Below are 24,695 nucleotides of genomic sequence, written 5' to 3' on the forward strand. Positions count from 1 at the left end.
TAACATCACCAAACATCACAATGGGGGAAAAAAATAAATGACAGAAAGAAAAAAGTGGAGGTGATACATTTTTGAAACTCATTTTAATGTGTTGTTTTTGAGGTTTTGTTTTAGTTGCTTGGTGCTCCCAATACCTGGCCTGGGTGGTCCAGGCTCCAGCGTTCATTTCACGGGGCTTCCAGCCTCTTTAGTTCCTACTCATTCACTCATTAGTTCATTTCATGCTTGCAGGCAGTGGGCTTGAGCAAGTCTCAGTTATGTCTGTGTGTCCGTCCCTGACTGGGTCAGCATTCAGAGAGCCCAGGGCCCGTTGCCTCTGTGTCTAGACGAGATCACATGTTCTCTCACTTGCTTTCAGGACACCTGTAATTAACACTCCCCTTTCGTTCACATGAGGAAAAAGACAAAGGCAGTGCTGGTTAGTGAGCAAGGCTCCTTCCACAATCCGGAGGGAATGAAGCAGGGAAATTAAGTAACCGGAGAGGTGACACCTGGAGTAACTGGGTATCAGGCAGAAATGTCCACTTGACCTGGCTTATTTGGAGCGTGATGCTTTTGGAAAATTGCCCCGTTCCTTCTAAGTTTTCCACAGGGATCAAAGGCTTTGTTTGCTCTGAATGTGTTTTTAAGCAGTTAATTGGAAGCTTTCCCTTTCGTGCAGGTCAATGAGAAAAAAGCACTGTGCTGCTGTGAGAGTGGGCATCCACAAGCAACCTTTACCCCCAGTGCTCTTTATACGTTCTGTGCATTTCTGAGGTCCTGTCCCTTCCGAAGGCAGCCTCAGCACACAGGGACAGTTAAAAACTGTGTTTAAGATACGATACATAGTATCTGCTTTAAAATGCTCCAACACACACACCATGTGTGGGAGGGTATGCAATAAGATGGGCAAGGAGTATATGGGGTTCTTTACACTATTGCCTTCACCTTGTTTATCTTTGAAAGCTTTCACAAGAAAAAAAAAACTTGAATAACATTTAAAAGACTGGTAACAAAATACTTACTGGAAATAAATATGAGAAGCCCTGCGTGACAGTATACCCTCTGATACCTCTGGGGACAGCCAACTCCAGATGCCTCCTTGGGCCCTAGAGTGAATGGGAGCTGATGGGGCAGGGGAAGTAGAGGTACCCAGAGGTGGCAGCTGTCCGTGGACATGGGGCTCATTAGAATATGTAACACAAAAAGGGTAATTACATGAATTTTAGAAAACCAGAAAGAAATACTCCAAAATTCTACTCCTGAATAGTTCATTTTCTTATTTTATATTTTCAAAGTTTTCTACAATACAGAGTTAAAAGAACTCTCTTTAACTCTCTGTCATCACCTTAAGAACCCTGAAGCTCTGATGATGGGATTACATGTAACTCAAGTAAATGATGAGGAACCTGCCCCAAGTCCCACATCCAGTTAGAGGTAGAACTTGGCCAGGTGCCAGGTGTGGCATCTATGAAGATTTATACTATGCTTTAAAAAAAAAAAAAAATTGCTTTAGCTCTGGACCCTTTTCAAAATGAGCATAGTCTTTTAAAAACTCCTAACCAGGACTTCCCTGGTGGCACAGTGGTTAAGAATCCGCCTGCCAATGCAGGGGACACAGGTTCGAGCCCTAGTCCGGGAAGATCCCACATGCCGTGGAGCAACTAAGCCCGTGCGCCACAGCTACTGAGCCTGCGCTCTAGAGCCCGCGAGCCACAACTACTGAGCCCACGTGCCACAACTACTGAAGCCCGCATGCCTAGAGCTCGTGCTCCACAACAAGAGAAGTCACCACAATGAGAGGCCCCTGCACCGCAACAAAGACCCAACACAGCCAAAAATAAATAAATTAATTAATTTAATTAATTAATAAAATAAAATAAAACCTCCTAACCAACCACATCCCCGCTTCCTCATCTTCCTTCTGTATTGTGCTTGGCATTCCCTGACAGACAGTTGTCTTCCCACGTTCAAATTGTTGATACCTAAGGTGGTACATATTCCTTGCAGGGACATCAGTGAGTCACTTGTCAATTGATATATTTTTTAATTGGTCAATAATTACATTTATTTATTTACTTTTATCGACGTATAGTTGATATGCAATGCTGTGCCAATCTCTGCTGTACAGCAAAGTGACTCAGTTTTACACACATATAGACATTCTTTTTCTGTATTCTTTTCCATTACGGTTTATCACAGTACACTGAGTATAATTCCCTGTGCTATTAGGACCTTGTTGTTTACCCGTTCTAAATGTAATAGTTTGCGTCTACCAACCCCAAACTCCCAGTCTATCCCTCTCCCTCCCGCCCCCCCTTGGCAACCACAAGTCTGTTCTCTGTGTCTGTGAGTCTATTTGTTTTGCAGATAGGTTCATTTGTGCCATATTTCCGATTCCACGTCTAAGTGATATCTTATGGTAGTTGTCTCTGTCTGACTTACTTCACTTCGTGTGATAATCTCTAGTTGCATCCATGTTGCTGCAAGATGGCGTCCATTGGTATTGAACATATATTTATTGTCAGACACTGTGTTAGGCACCAAGAATATAATGGTGAACAAGACACAGTCCTTGACTTGAAAAGTGTACACAGGCTGGGGAGGCAAATGAATAAACAAGCACTTACAACACAGGGGGATCCCTGCTTTGATAAGGGCAGGCTTGGGAACATGGCTGTATGGGGAGAGGGGTGTGAGCACTGACCTGGCCTTGGGGATGGGGGTATATTCCAAGGGAGGTTTCCCTCAGGAACTCATGCCAAGCCAGCATCTGAAAAGGCTGTTAGCTAGGAAGAGGGGTGCAGAAAGATGGGGGGAAGCTGCCCAGGCAGAGGAAAGTAATTACCGCCTTTCCCAAAGCACGTGTCTGAGGGCTGCAGGGTACTAATATTGGATTTATTCACACCGCCTGTGTTTGCAAAGAAAACTTATTTTTCTAGAGAAAACTCAGTCTTCACTTGAGCTCCTTCTTCTCACCCACACTGGGTAACAGAGGACAACCACGTCTTACTGCAGTTGGATGACTTGGTCTCATCCAACAGCTGAAATGGGCTCTTTAGGTAACTTGGTTTTGTCTGGAGGCCTCCGTCTTTCAGAGCCCTGTCCTCACTCCAGCTCCTCCTTAAGGGGGCACCTGAGACTAGCAGGGAAGAGTGGGTTCACGGCTGCACAGTGGCCTGGATAAGGGGCCGCATACTGAGCCTTCGGAGTCCCTGTCTGTGCCTGGGGCGGCCTGCTCCCTGGAAGGTAGTGGCAGAAATGCCTCTGGTGCTGCCTGGCTTCTCAGGATGGTGTGTTGGCAACAACCATGGGGGGCCCTGGGCTGGCCATTCGCCACTAGCTTCCAGGTCCCTCCCTGCACGCTGGCAGTCCACCAGCCCTCAAATGCAAAAGGGGGAAAAAAGCACAGTGATAGATTTTAACATTACTCCTATATGTTATCTTGGTTAAGTTTCTGGCCACAGAAGTTTGGCACCTCAGTTAACATATGTTAGCTCCTCGTCCTCTTCCTGCTGGTTCAGTTTCTCCCCTCTTCCCTCAAAGAGAGGACAGAAGGGAAGAAGATCCTTATGGGCTCAAAGTGGCATTTGGGAGATGAGACCCTTGGTACTCAAACAGTATGGGATTTTAGACTTTTAAAATAAGAATAAAGTGCGCAAAAAAAGCCAAAAACGGGCTTCCCTGGTGGCGCAGTGGTTGAGAGTCCGCCTGCCGATGCAGGGGACGTGGGTTCGTGCCCCGGTCCAGGAAGATCCCACATGCCGTGGAGTGGCTGGGCCCGTGAGCCATGGCTGCTGAGCCTGCGCGTCCGGAGCCTGTGCTCCGCAACGGGAGAGGCCACAGCAGTGAGAGGCCCACGTACCGCAAAAAAAAAAAAAAAAAAAAAAAAAGAATAAAGTGGAAGAAACCTGCCCACATTCTCTACACTTATTGAAGCCCTTTGAATTGTCAGTAAAGAACAACAATAATAAAGTTGTTATTACAACTAATGTTTGTAAAGTCCCTTACAGTAATTTTTCCACAGAAGGGTGCCTGAGTCATTGTGAGCACTCAGTGAATTGTTGCTGCTATTACAGTTCTTATTTTATTTAATCTCTGCACTGTCCCTCCTTCGTAGATAAAGTTATGATCCCTTTTCACAGATGAGGAACTGAGGCTCAGATAAAGCAACTTGCCCTAGAGCACCGTGTAGTAAGTGGGTGGCAGGTTGTCAATCTAGGTCTTCCTGCTCCAGCTCCCAGGCTCCTTCTTCAGTCTCCTTGGTTCCTCCACACCTGTCCCCCAGCCACTCCAGTTTACTTACAGAGTCTTAAGGTGAGACAGGATTTCCACCTTTAAACCAGCCCCAAGGGAAATCCTTAAATTCTAAGACATAATCTTCCTTAGGTCTTAAGCACAGCTGAGCCACATGGGGTCAAACTAATTAGCTTTTGATTCTGTCCTGCAGGTAAATTTATAGTATGTTTTAACAACTGTCTCCAGCTTTTAAGGTTAGATCCTATGTATGCACGTTCACACACACACACACAGCACCTGATAAATTATTTTAGTAGGTATTGATGAGAACAGAATGCATGAGGCTCATTTTCTTTAGGCTAACTAAGAGCTTTTTACATTGATTTAGAAAGTAAGGAATGCACAGCTTGAACCATTTCCAATTCCAGCAAACTAACCAACCTGAAGAAACCTTACATCTCTTGGCAGCTTGCAAATAGGTCATTAGGGTTGACCATTACTGTGCAGAAAACAAAAGTGAGCAAACCTTCTGACCTGAGAATGGAAAGCAAGACCTCTCTCCAGATGTCCAGTAGTAAGAGAGCCGGCCCAGGAGCCGAGGACTCAGGCAGGAGGAGGATTAATCATTTAACACTTTCTGCCCTGACTCTACTGTGCTGCCTACTCAGGTGCACTGCAAACAAGTGTGCAGATGAATAATTCACGCTGGCAATGGCTTTGACCTCTCTGAGCTGTCTCCCTCCTGAACAGGGAGCAGGGAGCATCCGACCATAGAAAGCCACACCCTGGCCTAAGGTTAAATCCTTCTAGTCTCCACCCTACTGCATTGGCTATTTCCTGTTCTGATTGCTAATCCTTAGTGAAGTGCTCAAACCACCCACCTCCGGGCACAGAAAAGGAAGGCCCGCTGGTATGGGGTGTGGGTTGGGATAATGGCCTTCAACAGTCCAGTTTTGGAAGCAGCCTCCCTGGAGTGTGTGAGAGGGTTAGCCGAGCCTGGCACTTCGTGGGGCGTGGGGCCCTGTGATCCCTTGAAGCCGAGGCTTGGGCGAATCATTTAACTTTCCTGAGCCCTAGCTTCCCCAGCCTCCAAAGCCGGAGCCATGGTCCTTGCCCTGCCCACCTCAGGAGGAGGAAGCGATAACAGTTGGTAAATGTTTACAGTTTAAAGCACATTTAAACGTAAGTTGTTTCTAAAAGATTTATTACTGTAGGATTCCACTTCCTGAGGTGCCTAGAATAATAAACTTGATGGAGACAGAAAGTGGCATGGTGGGTACAGGTAGGTGGGGGGAGGCGGGAATGGGAGTTAGTGTTTAACGGGTACAGAATTGCAGTTTGCGAAGATGAAAAGTTCTGGGGATCCATGGTGGTGATGTTTGCACAAACAGTAGAAATGCACTTAATGCCACTGAACTGGACACTTAAAATGGTTACATGTTTTGTTTTGTTTTTTTACATCTTTATTGGAGTATAATTGCTTTACAATGGTGTGTTAGTTTCTGCTTTATAACAAAGTGAATCAGTTATACATATACATATGTTCCCATATCTCTTCCCTCTTGCGTCTCCCTCCCTCCCACCCTCCCAATCCCACCCCTCTACGTGGTCACAAAGCACCAAGCTGATCTCCCTGTGCTATGCGGCTGCTTCCCACTACCTATCTATTTTACGTTTGGTAGTGTATATATGTCCATGCCACTCTCTCGCTTTGTCACAGCTTACCCTTCCCCCTCCTCATTTCCTCAAGTCCATTCTCTAGTAGGTCTGTGTCTTTATTCCTGTCTTACCCCTAGGTTCTTCATGACATTTTCTTTTCTTAAATTCCATATATATGTGTTAGCATACGGTATTTGTCTTTCTCTTTCTGACTTACTTCACTCTGTATGACAGACTCTAGGTCCATCCACCTCACTACAAATAACTTAATTTCGTTCCTTTTTATGGCTGAGTAATATTCCATTGTATATATGTGCCACATCTTCTTTATCCATTCATCTGTCGATGGACACTTAGGTTGCTTCCGTGTCCTGGCTATTGTAAATAGAGCTGCAATGAACATTTTGGTACATGACTTTTTTTTTTTTTTTTTGCGGTACGCGGGCCTCTCACTGTTGTGGCCTCTCCCATTGCGGAGCACAGGCCCCGGACGCGCAGGCTCAGCGGCCATGGCTCACGGGCCCAGCAGCTCCACGGCATGTGGGATCTTCCCGGACCGGGGCACGAACCCGTGTCCCCTGCATCGGCAGGAGGACTCTCAACCACTGCGCCACCAGGGAATCCCCAGATTGGCATTTTTATAGTTACAAGTAAGAGAAACCAGCCGGAACCAGCATTAACATAACAGTCATTTATCAGGACAGGAGGAGCTGTCTTCCCAGACCAGGGCACACTGTTCCGGCTCCCCATTCTCAGCCTGCTGGCTTCCCAGTCCACGTGGCAGGGGCGGGGGACACTCCAGGCTCCCAGCGCTGGTTTCTGTGCTTGGGTCAGCAATCACCTCCTGACCAGTGAGCCGTGGCAGGGGAGCAGGGTCACACGCACACTTGGGGCGGGTCAAAGCCCACATATGCTGGGGAAGAGCAGCCTTGAGCCGTCCGTGTGGGCTCTGCTCTCTCTGGTGGTGGACGCTGCAGACCACTCAGGCCTCCCAGCTTCCTCCCCGGGCTTCCCATCACGCTCCCCACCCCGCCTCCTCCGTGATTCTTTCTCGGCCCCGCTGGCCGTTCCCGTCTTTGTGGACGCTGCTGCTTTCATCCTCCACCGCTGCTATTAGTGTGCTTTGTGATTTCACTGATGCATCTTCCCATTTTGCTCATTTTCTTTAGATAATCTCAGTGAGTCCCATGACTTCAGTTGTTATCCGTTTGCATTCAGATTCAGTTACTGTTCAGATCTGAGTGCCTGACCCATGTATTCTGCTGCCTAGCAGTATATCTCCAAGAGATGTCCCACTGTGCACAGAACTGCATGGGCCATTGCCTGTCTCCCCTGAGGCACCCCCATTCACCTGACCCCCCAGCATGCTCTATCTCTGTGAATGATATCAACAACTACCCCCTATTAAATCTGCGAGCCGCCTTATTGCTTTCCTGTCCCGTACCAAATAAATCTAATTGGGCATGAAACGCTTTCCCTTAATGCCTCTCGAATTTGTCCATTGCCATGGCCTTAATTCAGGCCTGCACCGTTTCTTACTAATTTGTAACTGGCCTCTTGTGCCACCTTGCAATTTGCTTCCCTATAGTGCAATCCATGTGATCTTTCTAAATAAAAAATCTGGTTATTTCAGTTCCTTGATTAAACTCCTTCAGTGGCTCCTCAGTGCCATTGGAATAAAAGTCAGACCTCAGTGTGTGAGGCACAGAACTCTCCCACACCTACCTGCCGGTCTAAGAAACCTCAGCTCTTGGTTCTCTCCAGCCTTAGAATTTCTGAGTATGCCTTGTTCTCCAAGACTCCCCTCCATGCCTTCTTTTTAAGAAAAAAATAAATAAATAAGGTTTTATTATTTACAAACAAAGCGTTAACACAGAGTGAGTAAAAAAGCGTAAACTGCTTCTCAAATTCAGAAGGGGGAAAGGTGAGGTCATTAGGTTCAGGGGAAATGTATCTACCTCTGTGGTGTCTACTTAAAAAGCTGCCATTGAGTCCAAAAATAGTAATAACCTTGTATCAAATATACCAGACACCTAGAAACCTACTTCTACCAAAAAAAAAAGAAAAGAAAAAGAAAAAGGCCTGAAGGTTCTGACAGTGCAATTGGACATGCCCTGAAGTAAACCAGGTTAAGTCTGCATCCCATATCGAAATCTCTTGTGTCTAAGGTGGAGGCTGGAAGAAGCTTAACTGTCTACACAGTTGGCAGAGCACAGCCCCTGAACTATCAGTAACTTTCCGGTCCTATTACGCTTTAACCAGGTGACTGAAATGGGACTTGCCCTGGGGCTGGGAAAGGGCATGTTGGTGAGAAAGAAGACAGGGACATACATTGGGTAACAACCAACAGCCTCTGCCACCATCCTGACCTGGTGTCCCACGATGATCAGTATTTTATGCTGCTCCACACCGGACTGGTTATTTCCTGCTATCTGCACTGAGTCACTAATTACACAGAATTCTGGGTCTTGGTAGCTACAGTTACCCAAGGTTCACACTTTTAAGGACAACCTTCCGTCTTGTTCTATTCTATTAGTAATGTTTGGTTGCAAAGAACAGAAATATCGAAGAACGGTGGTTAAAACAAATAAGAGTGTGTTTTTTCCTCACATAATAGGAAGGCTAGAGGTAGGCTGGTTCAACTCCTCATCAGAGCCACTTGGCACGTTGGCTTTCGCCCTCACGGTGACAGCATGGTGGCTACAGCTCCGGCATTACGTCTGCATCTAGGTGAGAAGACGGGTTGGAAAAGGGTTCCTCTTGCCAACTGTCTCCTTTTATTAGGAACCAGAAACAGACTTTTACTTAGGTTTTATTCACCAGAACCATGATCTATGGACATCTGTGACTTCAAGGGCGGCCGGGAAAGAGTATATTTAGCACGGCATGGTAGAGTACTGAACAAAATTGGGGTTATGTTTACAAGAAAGAAAGGAGTAAGAGTAAGTGCATTCACAGCTAACAGGGTCTGTCATATGTTACATCAAATGTGTTTCTGTTGCCGCAGCTACTCAATCATATTTACTCTTGCCATAAACGCTTTAGTGTTGTTCTTTTTTCTCTTGAAACTCAGAAGTATTCTAATACTTTTGCAAAGTGCTTTCTGCAGAATTCAGTTTTACCCTGCAGATAACCCTGACTCTAAATGGACAAAAGATATTGGCTGGACTAAGTGTTTTCTGGAAACCATACTCCCAAATTGTACTAGTTTTTCCACGATTGAGCTATTTAATCAAACATTCACAATATATATGCAAATCTTGTTAATCTTCTGTTAATGATAACAGTCAGTCTGGATGGTCCGTGCTTGACTCAGTGCACATATCTCCACTGCTTGCGTCAGTAATTCTTCACAATCATTTCGTTTTATAATCTAAATTTGTGGGAATTAAACTTGAACAGCTCATAAATAGTATAATTAATTTTTGTTCCACTTCAGATCCAATTACAAATTGATTTAAATCTACTGCTGTGTATCCTCTCTGCTCCCCACATATTCCCTGGATCGTGATACTCACACTGTTGCTATTTGACTTTTCACTGTAGTCGTGTGACCTGGGAGGGCGTGCACCACACCCGTCTTGTTTATCATCTGCTTAGTAGAATACCTGGCCCACAGTAGGTGCACAGTAAGCCTTGGTTGAATAATTTAATGGCCAGTGACTCGACAGTCATTAGTTAAGTATCAGCAGAGGCAGTCCCCACTGGCCTGCTAGTTCCTGTGCGCCAGCCAATGTTTTATTTAAAAAGAAATCACAGGCTACACACTAAAATATGTCAGGCTGGAGTTGGATATTTAGGCTGTCTATGGTGTTTCCTGTTTTCCTCTGAAACACGTTTGTGTTTTATTGTCCAGGCGCCCAGAAGAGAATGACTTTGTGATGCCAGTTCCCAAGTCTCAGGGAATTGTCACGATTGCCCTAATTTGAGTCAGGAGCCTACCCCTGCACCAGGCAGGATCTGTGTCCAGGGGGCTGGGCTACTTGTAATGCACTTTCAGTAAGCATTTAAATTGAGGTAGAAGCAATGCCTAGAAAAGAGGTTTGAGGCAGATAACCCCAAGGAACTGACAAGGCCACGTCAGCAGTTTTGCCGCTTAACTGCTCCGCCTTGCTACGTGTAACACATGCACACTCGAGTTTCATTGATTCATTTACTCAGGGATCGCTGAGCACCAGCTGTGGAGCGTGTGTTGGTTTTGTGATCTGCTGCTTACCTTCTGCGCATTCCTTGTCCTCTCTGTGCCTCAGTTTCCTTATCTAAAAAATAAAGTGATGACACTTACGTTATAGGATGGCTTTGAGCATTAAATGAGATTTTATAGATACAGCCTATATATATTACTTATAACGTATATTAATGTAATATATAGAGAATATATAATGTTATGTATAATTGTATATAAACTTGGAACAGTGCCTGGAAGATGAGTATTCATGAAATGTAAGCTATCATGAGTCCATAGTCTCTTTTCCACAATTAAAAAAACCCAAAAGCTCTTGACAACCAAAATTTCTTCATAATTTTGGCAGAAAATTCTGACCTGCTCTGAACTCAATGACTTTCAAAGCCTGACCCGAAAGGATGTGAGGATATTTTGAGGCTGTATTTAGCCACTTATGTGAATATTCACACATTTTGCTGCAGAAATATCAGTGTGGCAGATTACAGGATGCTGCCCCAGCTCCACTGGCACTACCGCATCGTATTATCATTTTCAAATGAAAAATTCTGAATTCTGAAACGTACCTGGACCCAAGGTTTCAGACGAGGGATCGTGGCCCTCTCGTTGTTTCCCGGCCTCCTCCTCAACAACCACACTGTGCCTGGATGAATGGACCACAGTCTCTGCCTCGAAGGGGCTCAGAGTGCTGAGCGGGTCATGTCAGCGGCGTGTGTCAGAGGCAGCCTGGGGTCCCGGGAGCGCCCGGGATGGCCCTTAACTTCCATGGCTTGGGGATGGTGTGGGAGCTAAAGGAAGCATCTCAAAGGGGTGCCCTGGGAGCCCGTAAGAGGGAGCCAACCTTGTCTCAGAGGTCAGAGGAGGCCTCCCTGCCCGTGTTATGTCCAGACTGAGGCTGAAGAAGGATGAGTGGGCATGGGGCAGGTGAGGAAGCTGCAGATATGTGGAACGGGGAGAGGAAAGTGCTTGTCAGGGGTGAGGAGGTGAGGGAAAACCGGCTCCTTCCGGGAAACTGGAGGAGAAAGCCCGCAGACAGATGGTGAGAGGGAAGAGGGTGGGTCCCAGGGCTAAGTCACAGTATGCCCAGAGTCTGGTCTCTCAGGGGAGACAGTCCTGGTTTACGGCTGTTGGCCCAGCATTGTTATGAATCGCAGTGTCTTTCACTCTCGAAAGTGCTCCTGTTTGGACCATTAAAGTACATGATCCTCCCTACGTAAAGGCCAACATAGGGAACTGAGAATTTATCCTCAGGGAAGTGGGAATCCACTGGAAGACTTTAAACGATGCACAGTTTTCCAAGTTATCTGGGGCTGATTTGGGGCTTTGCACTATAAAACGTTCTTTTTTTCTTCCTCTGCTGATCAGTCTGTTGGTCCCAAGCGTTCCTGGAATAGACGTCAGACCCAGGAAGATAACCCAGAGTGCTGGTGGCAGCCTGGCCTTTGCTGCCGTAGGACAGCAGAACCCTTGGCCCGTCTCCGTGTGGACGTGAACACAGAAATAGAGCCGGGCCTGATGATCCTGTGGAGTGTACATGTGCTCTTTCCTTAGCTGAACTCTCAGGAGTTCCTGTGTTGTCTGGACTACCCTCCGAAACAATTGTAGGCCTGTCTCTGAAAAGTCAGGAAGGGTGGCGGCCTTTTCTTTCCTTTCTCCGCATGTCTGGCGTGTGCGTGTTTGCTTGCTAGCAGGCCCATGCTCAGGCGCCCGCCTTTCCCCATCTGATTTTCTTTGCTGGCCAGAGCTGGAAGTTGGCAGACACTGACTTATCAGTCTCATGCATTCAGCCAAGAGAAGACAGAGGAGAATTCAGGAAACCCAAGATTCATGTTTTACTTTTGCGTAGGATGCTTTCAGTGCCTCGGAGAGACACAGACTCACCCCTCTGGGAATTTCTTTACTCTTAGTTCTTATTTCTGTCACATTTTGAGCTCTCCTGTCTGCTGCTGGGTAGGTGGCAAGATAAAAGCTACACGACAGCTGTAATCCCCTTTAGGCCACACAGTGGGATGTAGTTTAAGGAGCTTGCGCGGTAAGCAGCAGATCAGTCCTCTGTGATTAGAAGGAACTGGAACTGTTCACAGCTGCTGGCAAGGCCTCAACGTGGGCTGGTGTCCTCAACTTGATGGTGGCCATGAGGATGGGGCAGTTGTAGGTGGGAAGTGGTTAACAGAGCTCCCCAGGGGCAAGCTGCCTGGGGCCCCATCAGCTGGCTCTTACCTGGTTGAATTCACCTCAGCTGCTAAACCTGGGAGGACGGTACCTCAGGGGTGGACTGATGTAAACGCACACACACACACACACACACACACACACACACACAACACACACATCTACATGCACCTACACATGCAGGCACACACAGTATTAAAATACCAATTTATTCACTCTCAAATCAAATACTTGCATTTTTTTTCCCCAAAGACCAGCTAAGCTACAAATTAGGAGCCTGCTTAGTCATTTTATCCCCAAAAAACCATGGTCTGAAGTCCAGTGCATCTGGGGCAAACTCCACAGGTAGTCAGACTGTGAGAACATTGTCATTATTGACTGTCTCTACTACAGCCCCTCAAGGTACACTCACCTCCTATAGCTGAGTCTTTTAAACTTGGGATCCCTCGCCAGGCACTCAGAGCCTGAAAGCCCCATGAATGTGTGTGTGTGTGGGGGGGGGGGAACATGTGTGTTTTTCTGGGGAAAGAATCCATAGGTTTCCTGAGATACTCATCAACCACCCCCCACCCAGAAAACAAACAGAAACATGTGGACATCCACAGCTGGCTAATCAATTGATACCCTTTGAAGTAATCATTTTGAATAGTGGTGCAGCATGTACTTAAAGGGATGGCATGAGAAGATGGCGTCAGCTTTTCCACTGTCGTCCCAGAAATTGTACTCTGATCCCTACTTGTGCTTGCCACTCAGCATAACAAAGCCCTGCAGATATTCCGATCTAGCCTTCCCCCCAACCCCCATCCCTTCTAGAGTAGCGAAATGGTTCTTAATTAGAGAAGAAATCATTCAGTGAAAAAGGGAAGTATTTCCATTAAAGGAGGCTGAGGTAGTTGGGCAAAACTTGAAGAGATGGGCTTCTAGAGTTGGAGTTATTGACCAAAGCCATATACTTCAAGGGTATCTCCAGATGGCGTTATTCCTAAAAGCATAATGTAAGTGCTACCAATGTTCCCAGCAGAAGAATAGCATTGCACTTTATTAGCTAAGAAGGAGCATACTTTGCATTCTAGGATAAGATCCACGCTGTTTCTAAGGCAGCCATGCACAACCCTAAGCTGGCAAACTCCAGCCAGCACAGTGTGTGGTGGCTCAGGTCCCCGTCTGGGACCGCGGCTTTTTTCCGTGGATGCCTGATGTGCCCATGGACTTGTGAGTCTAGCCTGGCTGGAATTGGGCATTTAATGCAGTGTGACTCTGGGGATCTGACTCCTTCCTGTCTTCCCTTGTAGTTCACAGGGGAGATGTTGGCACTCACCCTACCTCTTCCATCTGATTTTGGCCTGTCCCTATTTACAGCTTCGCTGCTTCCGTTTCAGTAACAACAGATCTTAGCGATGCCAACCCTCGTGTGAAAATGATACAGGACAGTAACGATTACACATTAGTTGTAACTTAGCTTTAGTTTTCTTTGAAATCTTAGCGTGTTCTCCCTGAGAGCTGGGCTTCTGAGAGGTTCTCACTTTCCACACTGTGTATTTTGACAGTATTTAGACGTTTCATGAACATGTATGATTTGTATGTGTGATTTGAATGAACGCAATTAAAACAGCACTCAGAACACCTGGTTTTCAACTCTGGCTTCAGCACTTGGGTCCACACGTGTGATGGAGAGAGAGGCAAGTTCCCTAGGGATGGGCAGACATTGTCTGTGATGGGCCCGGTAGTAAATACTTCAGGCTTTTGGCGCATATGTTCTCAGTCTCAGCTCCTCACCTCTGCGGCGGTAGGGCAGAAGCAGCCATAGATACGTAAATAGATGGAGCTGGCTGCGTGCCCGTCAAACCTCCTCGTAGGCACTGAAATTTGAAGTTCGTAAAATGTTCACATGTCACAAAGTATTATTCCTCTTTTGATATTTTTTAAACTGTTGAAAAATGTAAAAACCATTCTTAGCTCATGGGTCATACAAAAATGGGCCGTGGGCTGGATTTGGCTAATCCCTGGTCCTTATCAACTTACCACAAAACTAGGCTGCAATGATAGAAGTCTTAAAACTAAGCTATGATGATAGAGTAAATCAGTGTTTGCTTTTGGGCGTGAGGTGGGGATTGACTCAGAAGGACCAGCAGGTCGCTTTCTGGGGTTATGGCAGTGTTCTGTGTCTTGCCAGGGGTGTGAGCTACACAGGTGAATACCTTTGTCAAAACCAATTGAAGATGTATTTAAGGTCTAAACATTTCATCGTATACAAGGAAAAGGAACAGCTGTTGCATAACAACCACAAAATCTCAGTGCCAGGTAATAGACAGTAAGCATTTATTGCTCCCTCGCGTGTCTGTGGATCAGCCGGGGCGATTCTGCTCCGTTCATGTGCTTACTCTGAGCCTAGGTTGGACTGGGGTCGTTCTTCTCTTGGCTGCCGCAGAAACACAAGGCAGCAAAGTGAGCAGAGCAGCACATGTCAAGCCCCCCCAACCCCGCCTGCCGTTGTTATATTGTTCAGATGCAGTCTGACTGCGAGTGGCTACATATCCTAATTTAAGAAAATGTGACTAAAATGACCAAAGAAAAAAAGCTGCATCCCTTACGCATGAAACCTGGCAAGTCTCTACCTTGGAACGGATGGCAAATGTTACAGGACAGCAGGACATACATATATGAAATGATAGAGGCACACAACAGAACTGAATATAACCAAGTGCCAAAATATGTCTCCAGGTAAAACTAGGTTTCTGGAGAGCCCTCTATTGTCCATGCAATCGATGGTAATGACACCAGAGATGGTGCTTCCTCTGCCTGTCCCTCAAGATAGTGATGCTCTCACCCAGCTCAGCGAACTCATCCTGTGCATGGCATCAACAGCCCCCTTTTGCTGCAGCCTGACTTCTCTCTTGAGCTCTAGACCCTCATTTCTATCTGCTCTGTCTCCCAGATGCCATGAATGCATCCCTGGCTGAACTTGTGAACTGGTGCTTCATATTCTGATCTCAGTGAAACAACACCAGTATCAAGCCAGGCAGGCAGGAGTCATCCCAGACTCTTCACTCTCTTTCCTCCCCAAATCCAAGCGCTGCTATCTCTAAATGACCCATCCCCCATGTATCTCACAGATTCTTCAGGTTGCCATGGTCCTATTTCATGATCTCATCATTAGCCACCAGAACCATTGCAGTAGCCTCCATGCTCATCTCTTGGTGTTTAGCCTCACCCGCCCTAATCCTCCCTCCGCTATATCCAGAGTGACCCGCATCTGATCCTGTCATTCCCTTTCCCATTTGTGTGTGTTTTTATCAGTAACAGTTGTCTCCAGAAAAGGGCACTTGGGGTCTAGAATGGGAGGCAGACTTACTTCTTATTATCTATCTTTGTATAGCATTCGACTGTCTTACCATGAGTAGGTATTTTTCTTTTGCAATACAATAATTATAAAAAGAAAAATTAGAAGAATTGATAGCTGGACTTTATGACTCATTAGAGACGAGGATGAAGGAGAAGGAAGAGTGAGATGATGTTTGAAATGTGGAGCCTGAATTACTGGTGTAATTAGTGTATTAGTAAGTAGTAAGTAGTGGTGTTTGGGGAGCTAATGAACACGTGGATATTCTACAGTTATAAATTAAGGGCTTCATCTTCTGGTTTATGGGTCATAAGCTTCACCAGGCTGCACAGGCCCAGCTGCTGAGATCGCTGAATCCCACAGCTTCTTAAGAGCAGGTAGTGCTTTCTTACCAACCCTTCGCTGGGTCCAGGATAATCAATAAAAGCTAGTGCAGTAGTGAATTAAGTTTAAAAACCAGGCTTTGGACTCGTGAATCCTGACTCTAACACATACTAATTCTGTAAATTTGGGCAAGTTACCTGACTCCTTTGAACTGTATTTCTCTCGTCTATGAAATGAGAAGTATTAACAGTGCCTCTAACATAACAGTATTTTGAAGATTAAATGAGATATTTCATGTAAAGCTTTCACTACAGTGCCTAGTTCATATTATACCCTTGGTAAATGCTAGCCATTTTTTCTTGTATTTACTATTTATTCTTCCCATTTTCTAGATGATAAAATTGAGGCACAGAGAGGTTAAGTAATTTTCCCAAGGTCGAACAAGTGGTGGTGCCAGAATTCAAACCAAGCAAGTATGATTTCAGAGTCAGTACTTCTGACTCTGAATTACTAAACTTTAAGGGAAAATACTGAGAGATTTGAATACATGATTTAAAAGCCGTATAGAGAAACATCACATAGAGTAAAAGATAAATGATAATGGAGAAAAATCATGCCACATGTGTAACAGATAAAGCTTTATTATCCTTTACAGAACAGTTTCTCAAATGTTCATTTTGAGAAATGCTAGCTATTTTTGTTAATAAAGTATGTCCAAGAAGTAGTTTTCCCCTTTTTGCTTGAAAACCTCCATTGCACAGAAGGTCATGTTTTCGGTAGCTGCATTCTTGCAACAAGTCATATTGAGTTAAAAGTCATTTATAATTACTCCCTCTAAGTCTACTTTAAATATTATGTTACTCGTATTTTTTTCAGCCCTATCCCCTCACTACACCTCCCATTTCCCCCACCTCCCAATATTTTGTAGGCTTCACAGTTGTTTTTATTACATTTCATCTCGTTTAGTCTTATCCTGCCAGCTGATATAGGATGAAAATGTGGATGGGTTTAAAAAGCATTTGTTTAAACCTATGGATTATAAAACCAGAATGGGTTATGAAGTCGTGTTATGGGGAAATCAACGACTTTTTGAAGTCATAGAGTTCATTCCTTCAACAAATATTAAGCTGCTACATGTGTCAGTCACTGTTCCAGGTGGTACAGTGAGCAAAACAGAGGATCTCCCCTTGGAGTTGACTTATTGACAGGGAGAATATAAGTCAAGGAGGTGATCTCGGATGGTGATAAGTGAGAAAATCACAACTGAGCTCTCAAGAATGAACCAGCTGTGTGAACTTCTGGGGAAAGAATGCCCCAGGTGGAGGCAACAGCAAGAGTGATGACTCTAGGGTGAGAGAAAGCCTGGCACATTGAAGGAGCAGACAGGAGGCCTGAGTAGGAGAATGTAAGTGAGAGACAAGGCTGAGAGAGTTGGTCACGGCTGGGTTACATTGGGCTGGTAAACCATGGTAAGGAGGTATTCTGGGGCTTCTTTAAACATTAAATCTTGTATTTTTATTTAACTTCTCAGGAATTTATGTTGTTTCCCAAACTAGAATGAGGAAGGAATGTGGGATAAAGGGAAACACTCAGACTTAGAAAGTCCCAGGTTCTGACTGAGATCCTGTCACTTTACGTATATCTTCTGAGCCTCGGTTTCTTTTTTTTTTAATTTTTATTGGAGTATAGTTACTTTACAATATTGTGTTAGTTTCTACTCTACAGCAAAGTGAATCAACTACGCGTATACATATATCCCCTCGTTTTTGGATTTCCTTCCCATTCAGGACACCACGGAGCATTGAGTAGAGTTCCCTGTGCTATACAGTAGGTTCTCATTAGTTATCTATTTCATACATAGTAGTGTATATATGTCAATCCCAATCTCCCAGTTCCTCCCACCCCCCCTTCCCCCTTGGTATCCATATATTTGTTCTCTACAACTGTGTCTCTATGAGCCTCAGTTTACACAGATGTAAAATGAAGATGAAACCAGCCCTGTTACATGGCAAGAGACCTACATTTTATTTATTTATTTATTTATTTTGGGGGGTGGGGATGAGTGGGTAAAGTACATTTATTTTCTTCTATAGGTGTTTCTTTTTCAAAAAAAACAAGGAAAAGGAGAAAAAGCTCCAGCACCCAATGTCCACTGGGCTTTAGTCCATGGGGAGGAGGTGCCCCACGTGCCTGGCCCCTAGGCTGACCCCGCCCAGGGCGGAGGAGTGCCGCAGCTTCAACAGGGTGAAGCTGGAGAAGGAGTTCTGAGCCTGGATCTCTCTCTCCTGGGTCAGCGCCAAAAGGAAACCTTCCCTCAGCAGCTCCCAGCTCTTCCACACAGAGCCCACACACGGGATGGGGAGACCAATCTCCTGTTGGAACAAGACCGGGTCAATCTCAGGCAACACTGCCACAACATGTCTGCCCAGCATCTCCCCAGCCTTCCTGAAGATATAACAGGAAAGGGGATCTCCCTGCTGAGCACCTTCTGCAACTTTCCTGCAAAACCCAGCAAACCTGCATTTATCAAAGTCCCTGTACAGGTAGGTGAGGATTCCTAGCCGATCTGGCACCTGGAAATAGTTGAACATGGACACAGCCCCTGTCATGAGGAGCCGCCTCTATGTTGTCGATGGAGTCAAACATTATTTTCACTGCTTGGTGTGCAGTCCAGTAGGCTGAGCCCTCATCTCGCATCATGTGACCCCAGCCACCGCGGCCACTCTCAGACCCATCGGGGTTGATGAGCCTGCAGTTGGAGCTTGTCCCAGAGATGAGCACGATCCCACCACCCGGCGTTAACAGTGGCGATGGAGCCGGCGGCGTCGGTGGTGATTAAGTAGCTTTCACTCAGGTAGGGAAATCGGTCCCTCAGCTCCTCCATCAGGATCCGCACGACGTCCTCCTGATCCCCACCGCTCAGGAGGGATAAGCCCAGGCTTCGTAGAGGCACCAGAGATCCACCCCTGCTTTCCGTTTGGCCCCGTTCACCGTCTCGTTGATCCTCTCCACACACTTGTCTGTCCCGGTCAGCCAGTGGTTTGTGCTGAGTCCTTCCACTTCTGGCAGGATCTGCACATCCTCTGAGAGTAAAAGGACCTTGGATCGTGTGCCTCCCCCCTCTACACCCCCGTAGAGCGCGGCCATGCTCCCGCTATCGCCGCCGCAGATCCCGCCGTTTGCTTTGTACCCACATTTTAATTGGTACTTATTTTAATAACCTAATTTAAAAATCTGGGATCGTATTTAAAATATGAAATACACCCAAGCTGCATGAATATATTTCAACAGGATCAGAAGCATTGACTGTGATTTTTTTAATACAGTAAAATAGTGTAAATCATACCCACACATATACACATGCACACACACACCAGATTCCTGTGAAGATTAAATGACATAATAAATGTGAAATGGAAGGTATTCCGTTTTTTTGTGTTTTTTAATCCTTAATTTTTTTAAAAATAAATTTATTTATTTTTGGCTGTGTTGGGTCTTCGTTGCTGGATGCGGGCTTTCTCTAGTTGCGGTGAGCGGGGGCCACCCTCCGCTGCGGCACAGGGGCTTCTCACTGCGGTGGCCTCTCCCGCTTCAGAGCACAGGCTCTAGGCACGCAGGCTTCGGCAGTTGTGGCACGTGGGCTTAGTAGTTGTGGCACGCGGGCTCCAGAGTGCAGGCTCAGCAGTTTTGGCTCACGGGCTCAGCTGCTCCACGGCATGTGGGATCTTCCCAGACCAGGGTTCGAACCGCTGTTCCCTGCATTGGCAGGCGGACTCCCAACCACTGCGCCACCAAGGAAGCCCTGTGTTGTGTTTTGATTTTTGTTTTTATGATAGGCTGAATAAGGGCCCTCCTAAATTATCCATGTCCTAGTCCCTGAACCTGTAAATATGTCACCTTATGTGGTAAAAGAAACTTTGTAGATGTGATTAAGTTAAAGATCTTGTGATGGGGCGATCATCCTGGGTGACCTAGGTGGGCCCAATGTCATCACAAAGGTCCTTATAAGAGGGAGGCAGGAGGATCAGAGAAGGTGAGGGAGGCGCCACAAGCCGAGGAATATAGGAAGCTCTAGAAGCTAAAAAAGGCGAGGAAACAGACTCTCCTCTGACGCCTCCAGAAGGAACACAGCCCTGTTGACACCTTGATTTTACACTTCTGATTTCCAGAACTGTAAGAGCATGCAGTTGTAAGTCACCAAATTATGATAATTTGTTACAGCTGCAATAGGAAACTCGTATAGGTTTCTAATTCTAAAATGTGGTCGGGGGACTTCCCTGGTGGTCCAGTGGTTAAGACTTCGTCTTGCAATGCAGGGGTTGCGGGTTCGATCGCTGGTCGGGGAGCTAAGATCCCACTATACCTCAGGACCAATAAGACCACAACATAAAAAAAAAGGAAGCAATATTGTAACAAATTCGCTAAAGACTTTAAAAATGGTCCACATTGGGCTTCCCTGGTGGCGCAGCGGTTGAGAGTCTGCCTGCCGATGCAGGGGACACGGGTTCGTGCCTGGGCCCGGGGGGATCCCACATGGCTGCGGAGCGGCTGGGCCTGTGAGCCATGGCCGCTGAGCCTGCGCGTCCGGAGCCTGTGCTCCGCAACGGGAGAGGCCACAGCAGGGAGAGGCCTGCGTACCGCCAAAAAAAAAAACAAAAAGAAACACATGCAGTTGGAAGCTATTGAAGGGTTTTAAGCAGGGGAGTGATGGGATGGTATTTTGTTTTTAAAAGAATGGGTTTTGGAGAGGCAGAAAGGGCATCAGGGAAGCCATTTAGGAGGTGGTGGCAGTAATCTCAAAAGAGACGTGACAGAGGCCCAGATTAAGGTGGTGGCGTGCGATGGAGAGGACCGAACAGATTTTGGTTACAGAGTCAGCAAGAATTGCTGATGGCATGGTTGTAGAGGTACAGAAAAAAGGAAATCAAGGGTGATGCTGAATTTGGGCTTATGCAGTTGGGTGCCATTCATTGATATGGGGAAGACAGGACCAGAAATAGACTTGGGGGAAATTATGCATTCTGTTTTGGACATGTCAAAACTTGAGATGCCAATTAGACATCCAAGTCTATGTCGAATAAGCAGATGAATAAATCAGCGGAAGTCTCAGAGGAGAAATCATCTGTGTGTCCCCTCACCCTGGATAGGGCTTGCCCTCTCGCAGAATTTCTCCAGTGCCGCCGTCACTAACAGACTACCCGACTGACTGAACTTGACCCAGGGTGGCATTTCATTCCACGTCTTTATTTTTTATCCTGGGCTCATCTTTCATCGCCTACTCCGTGAAAGCTGAATGAGCAATTAGCAGAGTCTAAAATGAGGCCCAGTATGTTTGATAACTAAAGAGCGATGGAAAACAATTTAGATTAATTTGGGCCCCAAATATGGACAGTTATTTAGTGCTTTTTCAGAGAGCTAAATGGATTTCATGAATTTTAATTGATGTTTAACTTTTAATTGTGTTCATGTGGGGTGGCCAGTTGGAACCATGCCTAATAAGGCTGATGAGTGTACAGACATTTGCATGCAGCTTGCCTTCCAAGGGCCAGCCAGGGAGAGAAAGGCTTAAAGTAACAGGAGGAAAACTGCACTGAATGGATAATCTTGAAACACACTTATTTTGAGAAAAATGAAAAACTGTCACATATTTTGGTTTTCTATTCATCTTAAATAATATGAGGTTTACTATTGTTTCCTCTTGGTGTTACTGTTATTGATTTTTCCAAGAAAAGTGAACTTGTATTTTAAAAGGAGCTAGGTTGTTATTTACAATGGCAAGAATTCTGATTTGTATAAGCTTATGGTTCAGTTTGTCAGCCAGATCAACAAAATGTTCACTGAACATCTTTCCTCTGTGAAGTACTTTGCTAAGCACTGAAGGGGGTACAGTAATTAGGATGCTTTTTGGCCAACTCATTGACTTAAGCAATAAAGAAATGTGTTGTCTTACATAAGAAGAAGTAGGGCAGCTTCCAGGCACAGTATGTCCAATTTCTGCTGTCCTCTGTGATTCTCATGCCTCTGCCCTCCTATTTTGGCTTCATCTTTAGGTCAGGAGCAAGATGACTGCAGTGATTCCAGGCATCACATCCAGATCTGCTAATATCCAAAGGAAATAGGAGGGTTGTCTCTTCCTTGAGTGTCTGAACTGTGAAACAGTCTTTCCTAGAAGCCCCTCAGCAAACTTTCCTCACATCGCATGCACCAGGATTGGGTCCCATTGTCCATTTGTAAGCTAGTCACTGGCTGAGGAAATGGAGTTACCATAATTGGCTCAGGCCAGGGGTTGGCAAACTGCTGCTCCCCACCTGTTTTTTTTTTATGACTGAAATGTAATTGGCATAAGCCATGCCCAGTCATTTACAAAATTGTTTCACAGTACAGCAGAAGAATTGAGTAGTTGCAACAGAGATCTTCTGGCAAAGCCTAAAATATTTACTGTCTGCCCTTTACCGGAAAACGGCTGACCCTTGGCTTTGACTAATCATCTGGGATGTATGGGTGTTGGAGAGTCAAGGACAGCAGTCACTCTAAACACAAAAGAAGTGTAGGATGTGGTCCTATTCCTCAAAGAGATTACTGGGGAAAATGATACTGTAATATGTTAAGATTATCTACAGTTGCTGGTTACAGTTTACTACACAAATGAAATGTCTCATAAATGCTTATAATTGGAAGGCATCTTCCCTTCCACTACAAAGTAGGATGAAAAAAGCCTCTGCATCCATTTATCATGCTTCATTCCAAAGAAATTATAAAAATGAATCTCAGATAAAGAACACCTAAGGACTTAAAAGCATTTTTTTTAATCTAGGAAGGCATAGTAATAGTATTAAAAAAGCAAGTTTATGCAGTTTTAAGAAATCATGCACGAAAGGAGGAAGAAGCAGTAATGTTAACAAATAGCCCAGTGAAGGCACTTCTCAACTCTTATTTTGCATCACTTATTTCCTTTATCGCAATTGATCTAAAGACCGAAAAGAGCAGAGCAAGCATGTTTCAAAGATTAATGGATAGGCGACACAAGGGACCCTTGTGGTGTTAGAACTGTTCGTTCTGTATCTTGACTGGATACATGATTCTACACAGGTAATGATGTACAGAAGTTCACACACACACACACACACACACACACACACACACACACACACACAATGAATACAAGTAAAACTGAGGAAGTCTGAGGAAGACAGGGTGATTTATCGATGTCAGTATCCTGGTTGTGATATTATACTACAGTTTTGGAAAAACCATTGGGGGAAACTGGACAAAGTGTACAGGGGTCTCTATCATTTCTTACAACTGTATGTGAATCTACAATTATCTCAATAAAATTTTCAATTAAATAAAAGATAAATGAGTTAAAAGGACACTGAAACCCTGGATAGGTGGAGAGATGGTAACAAAGCCCAGTCCGATTACATCCCAGATGTAAGGGAGCTGACCTTAGGGCAACTATTAGTAAATTTTGAGAAGTTGTGGAGAATAGGAGCATTGCCAAAAAATGGGAAAATCCTGTTCCATTTTTCACAGATGGTCTTTCACATTTCTCTTAATCCCTGACAAGTTTAGAATAGATTCTCAAATAGATGACAGTAATTAGAAAAAAAGAAAGAGATCACTAGGAGGGCTTCCCTGGTGGCGCAGTGGTTGAGAGTCCGCCTGTCGATGCAGCAGACACGGGTTCGTGCCCCGGTCTGGGAAGATCCCACATGCCGCGGAGCAGCTGGGCCCGTGAGCCATGGCCACTGAGCCTGCGCGTCTGGAGCCTGTGCTCCGCAACGGGAGAGGCCACAATAGTGAGAGGCCCGCATACCGCAAAAGAGAAAAAAAAAAAAAAAAAACATTCATTGTGGTAACTTGACTCAGAGAATAATATAGAGTTACTGAATCTTAATTTCAACAAAGCACTCACAAAATCCCATTTCGAATTTTTGAAAATAAGATTGTACAATTAGCTGGAGATAGCCCAGTGAGTGATTTTTGCTAGAGAATGTTGATTCTGTTGGTTTTAGGCCACACAAAAGGAAGGGTAATAGCAAAGAACCATTTTTATTAGGAACTTGGGAAAAAACATAGAGCCCATGGTCAAGAGACTCTCCTTTTGATTAAAAGGAGACTTCATTATGATAAATGGTAATTTAGTTTCAGAATTATATGGAAGTGCTGGAATAATGGGCCCAAACTAATAAAACTAAAAATATTTTTTAAATTAAATAGCAACAATTAGTCCTATATTTAGGTTTAAAGGAATAATCATAAACATGCAAGATGAAAGAGGAACAGCTTCATGGCAGTTCATGTGAAAAAAAAAAACAAAAAAAAAAAACCCAGAGGGATTTAATTGACGCTGTCATTGGCATAGCATGCAGACAGCTGGGAGTCACCCAGGACTGACTGTGGGCAGCGTCTGGGAGAGAGTGAGAGGTTGGATTGGGGCGGAGTGGGCAGGGGAGGTCAATGGCCGACGGAGTTGTATCCAAGGGAATGACCTATGACTGGATTTTGAAGTATCCAAGCTATAATGGACAGAGTTCCTTTAAGATGAAGAAAATGGTATCAGAAGCAATAGATGAGAAGGGCTGGTAGGAATTAGGTGGAGGTTCAGGATGGGACTCCAGGCCCAACTCTCAGGGCTGCAGGAAGAAGTGAAACATTTCAATAAGGCCAAGGGATGGAGCTGCACTGGGGAAAGTATACCAGGGTTAGGGGCACATCTTTGGAATCTGCAGAAATATTCTGTATCCCCTGCCCCCCTTTCTTCCTATGCGTGCCTGGGACAGGTTACTTGACATTTCT

General features: G+C 45.3%; 1 protein-coding gene and 1 pseudogene across 5 annotated transcripts in view; one reads left to right on the forward strand and one right to left on the reverse strand.

Moving 5' to 3' along the window:
- The window catches only part of TMCC3 (transmembrane and coiled-coil domain family 3), a 396,915-nt gene that overhangs the window by 150,988 nt on the left and 221,232 nt on the right, over positions 1 to 24,695 (forward strand). The window lies entirely within an intron of this gene.
- Positions 18,029 to 19,055, reverse strand: LOC307194810 (N-acetyl-D-glucosamine kinase-like; annotated as a pseudogene). Its single transcript has one exon. The product of its transcript is annotated as an N-acetyl-D-glucosamine kinase-like (transcript).

Source organism: Stenella coeruleoalba, assembly GCF_951394435.1.
Source record: "Stenella coeruleoalba genome assembly, chromosome: 11".
Classification (NCBI taxonomy): domain Eukaryota; kingdom Metazoa; phylum Chordata; class Mammalia; order Artiodactyla; family Delphinidae; genus Stenella; species Stenella coeruleoalba.